Here is a 10,418-nt window from a genome sequence, read left to right as displayed (position 1 = left end):
GAGTTCAGTCTAATACAGGCATAGGCGCCGATCTACATGTCTGCCAGTGGGTGCCCGGGGTGTGTGTATTAAAAACAAATAATTAGGTGTTCAGCGAAGTTAATGATTTGTGGCTTTATTTTTTTGTAAAACGGACCAAACTCGCCACAAAATTACCGTCATTTCCGGACTATAAGCCGCTACTTTTTCCCCTCGTTCTGGTCCCTGCGGCTTATACAAGGGTGCGTCTTATTTACGGCCTGTTCTTCTCCGACACCGACGAAGAGGATTTCGGTGGTTTTAGTACGCAGGAGGAAGACGATGACACAATGATTAAAGAATGACTTTTCATATACCGGTAGGCTGGTTATTTTGATAACGTACAGGCGAGCACTTTGTATTACTTTGCACCGTTGTATTATTTGTACTCTGCACGAATGCTGTTCGCCATGTCAAAGATGTGAAAGTTTGATTAAATGATTGAAAGATTTATTGTTGATAAATGGGACGCTTTGCGTTCCCAAACAGTCATTTCTGTCCCGACAATCCCCTCCGTGGTAGCAGGAACCCCTATATACTACGGTAATTACACATCAAAACCCTGCGGCTTATAGTCAGGTGCGGCTTATATATGGAGCAATCTGTATTTTCCCCTAAATTTAGCTGGTGCGGCTTATAGTCAGGTGCGGCTTATAGTCCGGAAATTACGGTACCCACAACAAGATTGATTTTTGAAAAATTATTTTAAAGATTGAAAGTTGCCATCAATCCCACGTGGGTGCTTGGGCCCCGAAGCACCCACGGGATCGGCGCCTATGAATACAGGGATACTTACAGTATATTATCATTATCATTATGTTCATTATTCCTGGCTGTTACAGTAGTACCTCAACTTACTTAAAGGCCTACTGAAACCCACTACTACCGACCACGCAGTCTGATAGTTTATATATCAATGATGAAATCTTAACATTGCAACACATGCCAATACGGCCGGGTTAACTTATAAAGTGCAATTTTAAATTTCCCCGGAAACTTCCGGTTGAAAACGTCTATGTATGTTGACGTATGCGCGTGACGTCAATGGTTGAAGCGGAAATATTCGGACACATTGTATCCCAATACAAACAGCTCTGTTTTCATCGCAAAATTCCACAGTATTCTGGACATCTGTGTTGGTGAATCTTCTGCAATTTGTTTAATGAACAATGAAGACTGCAAAGAAGAAAGCTGTAGGTGGGATCGGTGTATTAGCGGCTGGCTGCAGCAACACAACCAGGAGGACTTTGAGTTGGATAGCAGACGCGCTATCCGACGCTAGCCGCCGACCGCATCGATGATCGGGTGAAGTCCTTCGTTGCGCCATCGATCGCTGGAATGCAGGTGAGCACGGGTGTTGATGAGCAGATGAGGGCTGGCGTAGGTGGATAGCTAATGTTTTTAGCATAGCTCTGTCGAGGTCCCCTAGCTAAGTTAGCTTCAATGGCGTCATTAGCAACAGCATTGCTAGGCTTCGCCAGGCGGTACAGCATTAACCATGTGATTACAGGTCCAGAGTTTGGTAGTATTGTTGATCTCCTGTCTATCCTTCCAGTCAGGGGCTTATTTCTTTTGTTTCTATCTGCATTTAAGCACGATGCTATCACGTTAGCTCTGTAGCTAAAGTGCTTTGCCGATGTATTGTCGTGGGGATAAAAGTCTCTGTGAATGTCCATTTCGCGTTCTCGACTCTCATTTTCAAGAGGATATAGTATCCGAGGTGGTTTAAAATACAAATCCGTGATCCACAATAGAAAAAGGAGAAAGTGTGGAATCCAATGAGCCCTTGTACTTAAGTTACGGTCAGAGCGAAAAAAGATACGTCCTGCATTGCACTCTAGTCCTTCACTCTCATATTCCTCATCCACAAATCTTTCATCCTCGCTCAAATTAATGGGGTAATCGTCGCTTTCTCGGTCCGAATCGCTCTCGCTGCTGGTGTAAACAATGGGTAAATGTGAGGAGCCCTTCAACCTGCGACGTCACGCTACTTCCGGTACAGGCAAGGCTTTTTTTTATCAGCGACCAAAAGTTGCGAACTTTATCGTCGATGTTCTCTACTAAATCCTTTCAGCAAAAATATGGCAATATCGCAAAATGATTAAGTATGACACATAGAATGGATCTGCTATCCCCGTTTAAATAAGAAAATGTCATTTCAGTAGGCCTTTAATTCAAAATATTTGTATCTCAAATCATCATTACCCACTAAAATGAATTGTCCTCAATTCAATTATAAAAAACAGCACGATTTTAACATGCAACATGCCTTTTAAGAAGAAAAACTAACTTTTAGATACAAATATTGTAACAGAATAGAATGTAGTATAAACAACTACAGTATTTGTATGAAGTAATGTAATAGTCATGTACAGCATTGAAGAGTGGACTTCTAAGCTATCTCCTTCCAGATGCTTCTCCATCAAACACACCATCAGCACCTTCTCTATATTTTCATACCTACATGTCCGCTGTTTGGATATTACTTTAACTTCTTTGGCTGGTGTTAGACTCATTCTGCTTAAATATGGTGCAGACTTGCTGTGATACGCTCTGATTGCTTTGCAAAGTTGGCGTCGCGCTCTGTCATGTTTTTGATTACTTTTTTTTTTTTTACTTCAATGACTATAATCTACTTTTTCTCAGCATTCTACTTTACACACACTTTATTCCTTCTCCATGGTTGGAACAATTATTAAGTTAAGCAAAAAGTGATGTCCTTCGCTAGCTATAAGCATTATTCCTGATATTTTTTATTTCTGACAGTCCAAATATGTTGACATGCACACAGACGGAATATTCTCTCTCCATCGTCTGTCTTTCCAGCACAAACGCCTCCTTTCTCACAGCCATTTGAGCATAACTGTGCCAGTTTGCATGAACATTTTAAACGTGCTAAATATACACGCAAAACAGACGCGGCATTTTCAGTCTTGGTAAATCGCATTGCGAGTGCTGCATTTGCATTTTCTCCTCCTACTATTTTGTGCGTTCTGATACTAGCAGCATTTATTCTGCATACACATGAAGACAGACACAGTAAATGGATTGTGCTCCCTATTTTGATTAGGTAAAGCATGTGTTTTAATAAAGCCTAGGCAAACATTCATCTGGGCCAATAATCAATAAGTCCATTATCCGGCCATCCATTTTCTACCGCTTGTCCTTATGTGAACGATAAATGAAAATGAACTAAAACATTTTGACGTTCTCCATCATGTGTGTTTGTTTTCTTCATCCCTTACTTTTGAACATGGTACAAGAGGGTTTACTCTGTGCACGGCTATCAGCACCTGAGTGTGTTTAATCAATAGTACAAAACCCAAAACCAGTGAAGTTGGCACGTTGTGTAAATCGTAAATAAAAACCGAATGCAATGATTTGAAAATCCTTTACAACTTATATTCAATTGAATAGACTGCAAAGACAAGATATTTAACGTTTGAACTGGAAAACTTTGTTATTTTTTGCAAATATTAGCCCTTTTGTAACTTGATGCCTGCAACATGTTTCAAAAAAGCTGACACAAGTGGCTAAAACGACTGAGAAAGTTGAGGAATGCTCATCAAACACTTATTTTGGAACATCCCACAGCTAAACAGGGTAATTGGGAACAGGTGGGGGCCACGATTGGCTATAAAAGCAGATTCCATGAAATGCTCAGTCATTCACAAACAAGGATGGGGCGAGGGTCACCACTTTGTGAACAAATGTGTGAGCAAATTGTCCAACAGTTTAAGAACAACATTTCTCAACAAACTATTACAAGGAATTTAATGATTTCACCATCTACGGTCCATAATATCATCAAAAGATTCAGAATCTGGAAAAAATCACTGCACATAAGTGGCAATGCCCGAGACCTTCGATCCCTTGGGCGATACTGCATCAAAAAAACGACATCAGTGTGTAAAGGATATCACCACAGGGGCTCAGGAACACTTCAGAAAACCACTGTCAGTAACTACAGTTCGTCGCTACATCTGTAAGTGCAAGTTAAAACTGTACTATGCAAAGCGAAAGCCATTTATCAACAACACCCAGAAACGCCGCCGGCCTCGCTGGGCCCGAGCTCATCTAAGATGGACTGATGCAAAGTGGAAAAGTGTTCTGTGGTCTGATGTGCACATTTCAAATTATTTTTGGAAACTATGGACGCCGTGTTCTCCGGACCAAGGAGCAAAAGAACCATCCGGATTGTTATAGGTGTAAAGTTCAAAAGTCAGCATCTGTAATGGTATGGGGGTGTATTAGTTAAAGTTAAAGTACCAATTATTGTCACACACACACTAGGTGTGGTGCCCAAGGCATGGGTAATTTACACATCTGTGAAGGCACCATTAATGCTGAAAGGTACATACAGGTTTTGAAGCAACATATGTTGCCATCCAAGCAACGTTATCATGGACGCCCCTGCTTATTTCAGCAAGACAATGCCAAGCCAAATTCTGCACGTGTTACATCAGTGTGGCTTTGTAGTAAAAGAGTGCGGGTACTAGACTGGCCTGCCTGTAATCCAGACCTGTCTCCCATTGAAAATGTGTGGCACATTATGAAGTGTAAAATACGACCACGGACTGTTGAACAACTTAAGCTGTACATCAAGCAAGAATGGGAAAGAATTCCATTTAAAAAGCTTCAAAAATTGGTCTCCTCAGCTCCCAAATGTTTACTGAGTGTTGTTAAAAGGAAAGGCCATGTAACACAGTGGTAAAAATGCCCCTGTGCCAACTTATTTGCAATGTGTTGCTGCCATTAAATTCTAAGTTAATGATTATTTGCAAAAAATAAAATAAAAATACGTTTCTCAGTTCAAACATTAAATATTTGGTCTTTGCAGTCTATTCAATTGAATATAAGTTGAAAAGGATTTGCAAATCATTGTATTCTGTTGTTATTTACAAATTACACAACGTGCCAACTTCACTGGTTTTGGGTTTTGTAAACACTGTAATCCCTCACAAAGCACATGTGTGGCAGAAACTTTGCACATACTTCATAATCACAAAATAGGCATGTTGGTTGACGTGACCCGTGATCTGTTTCATGCTACACGTGATGTGACACTTGTCTCATTCACATCTGCTTAGCCTCTGAGACGGAGGGAGCAAGCGAGAGAGAGAGGAGCATCCACACCTCATCAAACATACGACGGATCAGTCAGAAGGAGGAGGAAAAATGAACTAATCAGTCTCTCCACTGGTGGAATCTCACCCAATTTATTTTCCAGCTAACAGGTGCTGGTTAATGAGCTGAAGCCAAGCATTCCCCTCTTCCTTCTCTCTTTTCTCTCGCTGTCCTCCTGTTGTTGCAGCGGTGAGTCCTCAGTCAAAACCAATTACTTCTGAGCGCATCTGCTTGTGGGCGCCCGAATCACTGGTGTGTGTCCGTTTAGACATGTTCTGCTCACCTAACGAAGAGGAACAACCTTTATCTGTACATTTTTATTATTTGTAATATTAATATTTTCTTGCACCCATGCATCGGACAGAATCGTAACATGCACATGCACTAAAAGAGTGATATTAGGGTGATGGGATTGCTTAGGGGCACTGGAAGTTGTAAGTGCATCAAGTAAAGAGTTAATTTCAACATGATTGTGTGTACAATTAACCTATTTGTGTTAGTTTGTGTCTGGCTGCTGTCCTGTCGGCTCTCCCTGTCCTTTTTCGAATGTGTTGGCAGCAGATGCACATGCAGGCAATTACAGTGGAACCTCGATTTATGAACTTGATTTGTTTTTAAACATAAATAATTGGTTCTGGCCTCAACAAAAGTCCCTACTTTGGTAAAAAAAAAAAAAAAAGCTGCATACTTTGAACACACTAAAATGTGTATTGTCCTGTGACCCGAGTAACCAATACATGACAGACACCACCAGCAGAAAATGTTAAAAACAAAACTCAATAGCCTATATGGACAATATAAAGTCGTTCTCATCAAATACCTGGCGAAATTGTTCGATATGACTTCAAACCATAACCATCATTAACTCTCTTGTCTCAAAGTAGGCTTATAAAGCAATGAGCTACCTGCTGCCACCTACTGGTACGAAAGAGTATTACATGGTTACTCTGCTGATCTCCAGACAGCACAGACACTCTACAACGACACATTGTTTGCGGCTTATAATTATTGGTTTGCAAAAAATTATTTTCAGACCAATTAGGTGAAATTGTATACGTTCCCATGGCACACCAAACAATATCTCACGGTACACTAGTGTGCCGCCGCACAGTGGTTGAAAAACACTGGTTTAGACTGTGTGTGATGTTATATCATATATCAGGCCTCCGTCAGTCGTAACGACTATGGAAACTGTGCCAGTCCGGAGGTCAAGGTTAAACTCAGCGACAACCTTACTGTGGCTGATGAGTCCGATGCGGGAGAGGCAAACGCGGCCGCATTGACTGCAGATGTAGCTGGAAGGTGCAACTGCAGGAGCGCTTGTCTTCCGCTTGGTTTGTGAAGGACACTGCGCCATTTGCTGCGGTCAGCCGCCGCATCTTCCCAACTTTCAGTGTTTAGGTCCAGGGCTTTCATGTCCCACTTGCAGACATCTTTGAAGCGTAGTTTGGGCCGGCCAACAGATCTCTTGTCAGAGATGTCCTTTGGGATACGACCATCCTCCATACGGCACACGGGGCCAAGCCAACGCAGCCTGCGTTGTCTGAGCAACGTGAACATGGTAGGCAGACCAGTGCGTTCGAGGACCTTGTCACCTTGTCACTCCAATGGATGCCAAGTATGCACTCCTGTTTGGAGTATGTTGTCCATGTTTCGCTGCCGTAGAGAAGAGTGCTGACAATGCAGGCGTTGTACACTGCCATCTTGGTAGGAGTTGTCAGTTTCCGGTTCTCCCAGACGCAGGTCGTGAGGCGCCCTAGGGTTGTGGCAGCTTTGCCGATACGTTTGTATCACCTTGGAGGGACAGATTGTCACTGATGGTGGATCCCAGGTATGTGAATTGGTGTACGACTTCGAGTTGGTACTCATCGATTGTGATAGCTGGTAGAGTGTCCACTTCCTGACTCAGCACGTTGGTCTTTTTTTAGGCTGATGGTAAGCCCGAAGTCTTTGCAGGCCTGGGAGAATCTGTCTATAAGACACTGGAGTTCTTGTGATGGCGGAATCATCAGCAAAGCGCATGTCCCGGATGATTGTCTCACGCACATTGGTCCTTGCTTTAAGACGGGCTAGTTTAAAAAGCCGTCCGTCAGATCTAGTACGTAGATACACAGTAGCCAAAAATGATGAATAGTTGAATGAAACCTCTGCCTTGTTTTTAATGAATAGGCCTACTACGCTACTGTATTTTAACGTTGGTCATTATGATTATATTTGGAGAGCCAAGTGTTTTCTGAGGTGGCACAAAAGGTTTAAGAACCTATTGGACTGTCTAATCACATAGGGCCCTAATACCCCATCAGCTCTAGAGTATTTTTTTATGTGCCTAAAACTATGCAAGTTTCTCTTATTCGTATTCTCCCATCAAGCCTGTGGTCACGCCCACCCCGCGTAAGTGAGGCACAAGTGTGTCGGTCCTAAATAAAGAGAACACCTGTTGTCATGGTGATGTAGCACATAAGCACGCTACAATGGCTGGATGTAAAAAATAATCTGTATATCAAGGGTAGGGAGCCAGTTGTTGCTCTTTTAATGACTGCATCTGGCTCCCAGAAAAATCTCAGCGCCTTAAAATGATTTTAATCCTTCCATCAGATCAGATCAGATCAGGCCTGTGTTTGGATACAGCTATCTGCAAGGCTCATACTTGCCAAACTTGAGACCTCCGATTCCGGGGGGTGGGGTGGGGCGTGGTTGTGGGCGGGGGGCGTGGTTGGGGGTGGGGTTAAGAGGGGAGGAGTATATTTACAGCTAGAATTCACCGACTCGAATATTTCATATATATATATGTACATATATATATATATATATATATATGTACATATATATATATATATATACATATATATATATATATATATATATATATATACATATATATATATATATATATATATATATATATATATATATATATATATATATATGTACATATATATATATATATATATATATACAGTATATATGTATGAAATACTTGACTTTTAGTGAATTCTAGCTATATATATATATATATATATATATATATATATATATATATATATATATATATATATATATATATATATATATATATATATATATATTTATTTTATTATACATATAAATAAAAGAAATACTTTCAGTGTTCCGGAGGCTATCCAGTAGATGGCTGTATTGTCCTGTTTAAGAGTGTCACAACATTGCTGTTTTTGGCAGACGAACTGCTTTACGGTAAATGGTAAATGGTAAATGGGTCGTACTTGTATAGCGCTTTTCTACCTTTTTAAGGAACTCAAAGCGCTTTGACACTATTTTCCACATTCACCCATTCACACACACACATTCACACACTGATGGCGGGAGCTGCCATGCACGGCGCTAACCAGGCCCATCAGGAGCAAGGGGGAAGTGTCTTGCTCAAGGACACAACGGACGTGACTAGGTTGGTAGAAGGTGGGGATTGAACCAGTAACCCTCAGATTGCTGGCACGGCCACTCTCCCAACTTCGCCACGCCGTCCACACGGTAGACGAAAACGTGACTGCTGTTGTTGTGTGTTGTTACCGCGCTGGGAGGACGTTAATGAAACTGCCTAACAATAAACCCACATAAGAAACCAAGAACTCACCCTCGATCATTCTACAGTTATAACGTGATTGGGCAGGCACGCTGTTTATATTGTGGGAAAGCGGACGTGAAAACAGACTGTCCCCACTCAGGTCCGCATTGAGCTGGAGGGGGCGTGGCCTCCAGCTCCGGCTGAATTCCGGGTGTTTATCGGGAGAAAATTTCTTCCGGGAGGTTATCGGGAGAGGCGCTGAATTCCGGGAGTCTCCCGGTAAAACCGGGAGGGTTGGCAAGTATGGCAAGGCTTGAGCCAATCACAGCTACACGTGTTGTGAGGTCAAGAAGTAAACATCCCACCTTTCAATCAAATATTTAGCTCGATAGTTTATGTGGATAAAAATCCTTTGAGAAAGAACATGGTTTGTTGAAAGCAGGTCCTGCAGTATATGCAATTACAGCATTTAAAAAATGTGAGGCGGCACTTCGACAATATGTTGCATTAAAGAAAAGAAATAGGAAGTATTCGATTTATTAATGGTTTGCTTCCATATGACTACGTTATTAAAAAGAATGCATTTAGACTTACTATCCTCTAAAATTGTTTGTCTTAAAAATGCACTAGTTTAGTTGCATTCAGTTAAAACATATATATATATATATATATATATATATATATATATATATATATATATATATATATATATATATATATATATATATATATATATATATATATTATATATCTCACGGAAATACAGCCAAAAAGGTTCCTGGGCCCTGGTGTAGATGAAACTTCATTTACTTATTTTTATAACCAGTGGCGGGCCGTGCGTTTCCCACCTAGGCCTTCAGTGATGTCCGTCTTCATAACCTCTCAAAATACCATCATTGATGTCACCACATGACCATTGCTGGAGAAATACTATACAGGAACACATTTACGCCCTACTGGGCATTGATCACATCAACGGTACACAAAACGGGTTATTTTCTGGCCCATTTAAAAATCAATTAACCCGCATCTGCAATTAAAACATAACTTAGGCGGTACTTTAAAAATTATAATTGCAAAAAAACATATTAAAAGTGAAAAAATTAAATATTTGAACTCACAATTTGCAGAACCCATTCGACGCCGTATAAGCCCGCGGTACCCCTCGTCGCCGGCTTTCATCGCCAGAACAGCTGAGCTAGCTTGTGGGGTTGGCTGACATCGTCTCACAATATGTAGTTTCTCTTCAAATATCCTTCTTGAAAATGGCCTTGCAAATATATATCTGCCACCTAATCAACATTTTTTTCTCCTTCTCTGCTAGCCCGGTATGGCTACGACCCAACACTTCCCGCTTCCTGCTAAATTGAAACTTGTGAATGGATACTCACTCTGGAATGACTAGTGAGTATCCAATCACAGTCTCATTAACATCAGGCTACTTAGAGAGGCTACTGTCAACAACTTGTGATCTGATTGGTTATCGCAACTGTCTATCAAATGTATGTGTTCTCAAATTCATCCGCTAACGGTTCCGGTGAGTATCCAATCACAGGATGCGTAAATGTCACGTTCAATGTGAGGCCAGCTAGAAGGCCTTACTGACAACAACTCGTGATCTGATTGGCTATCGCAATTGTCTATCAACTGTATGTCCCCGTTCACTTACAGTGCACGGACGCCCGCATTGTTGATTCTGAAGGCCCCGGGCAGATTTCGTACAGCATGGTAA

The 10,418-nt window shown here is 41.3% G+C and overlaps 1 long non-coding RNA gene across 1 annotated transcript in view; it reads right to left on the bottom strand.

Annotated features, from left to right (window-relative positions):
• Window positions 1-5,236: 5,236 nt before the first annotated feature.
• Window positions 5,237-10,418, bottom strand: part of LOC133639259 (uncharacterized) — a 63,301-nt gene continuing 58,119 nt past the window's right edge. The window contains exon 4 of the long non-coding RNA XR_009823759.1: window positions 5,237-5,428. This is a non-coding gene — a long non-coding RNA (uncharacterized LOC133639259). The remainder of the gene's footprint in view (window positions 5,429-10,418) is intronic.

Source organism: Entelurus aequoreus, linkage group LG22 (assembly GCF_033978785.1).
Source record: "Entelurus aequoreus isolate RoL-2023_Sb linkage group LG22, RoL_Eaeq_v1.1, whole genome shotgun sequence".
Taxonomy (NCBI): domain Eukaryota; kingdom Metazoa; phylum Chordata; class Actinopteri; order Syngnathiformes; family Syngnathidae; genus Entelurus; species Entelurus aequoreus.
Note: the sequence above shows the minus strand (reverse complement) of the source record. Positions and strands in the feature narration are given on the sequence as shown.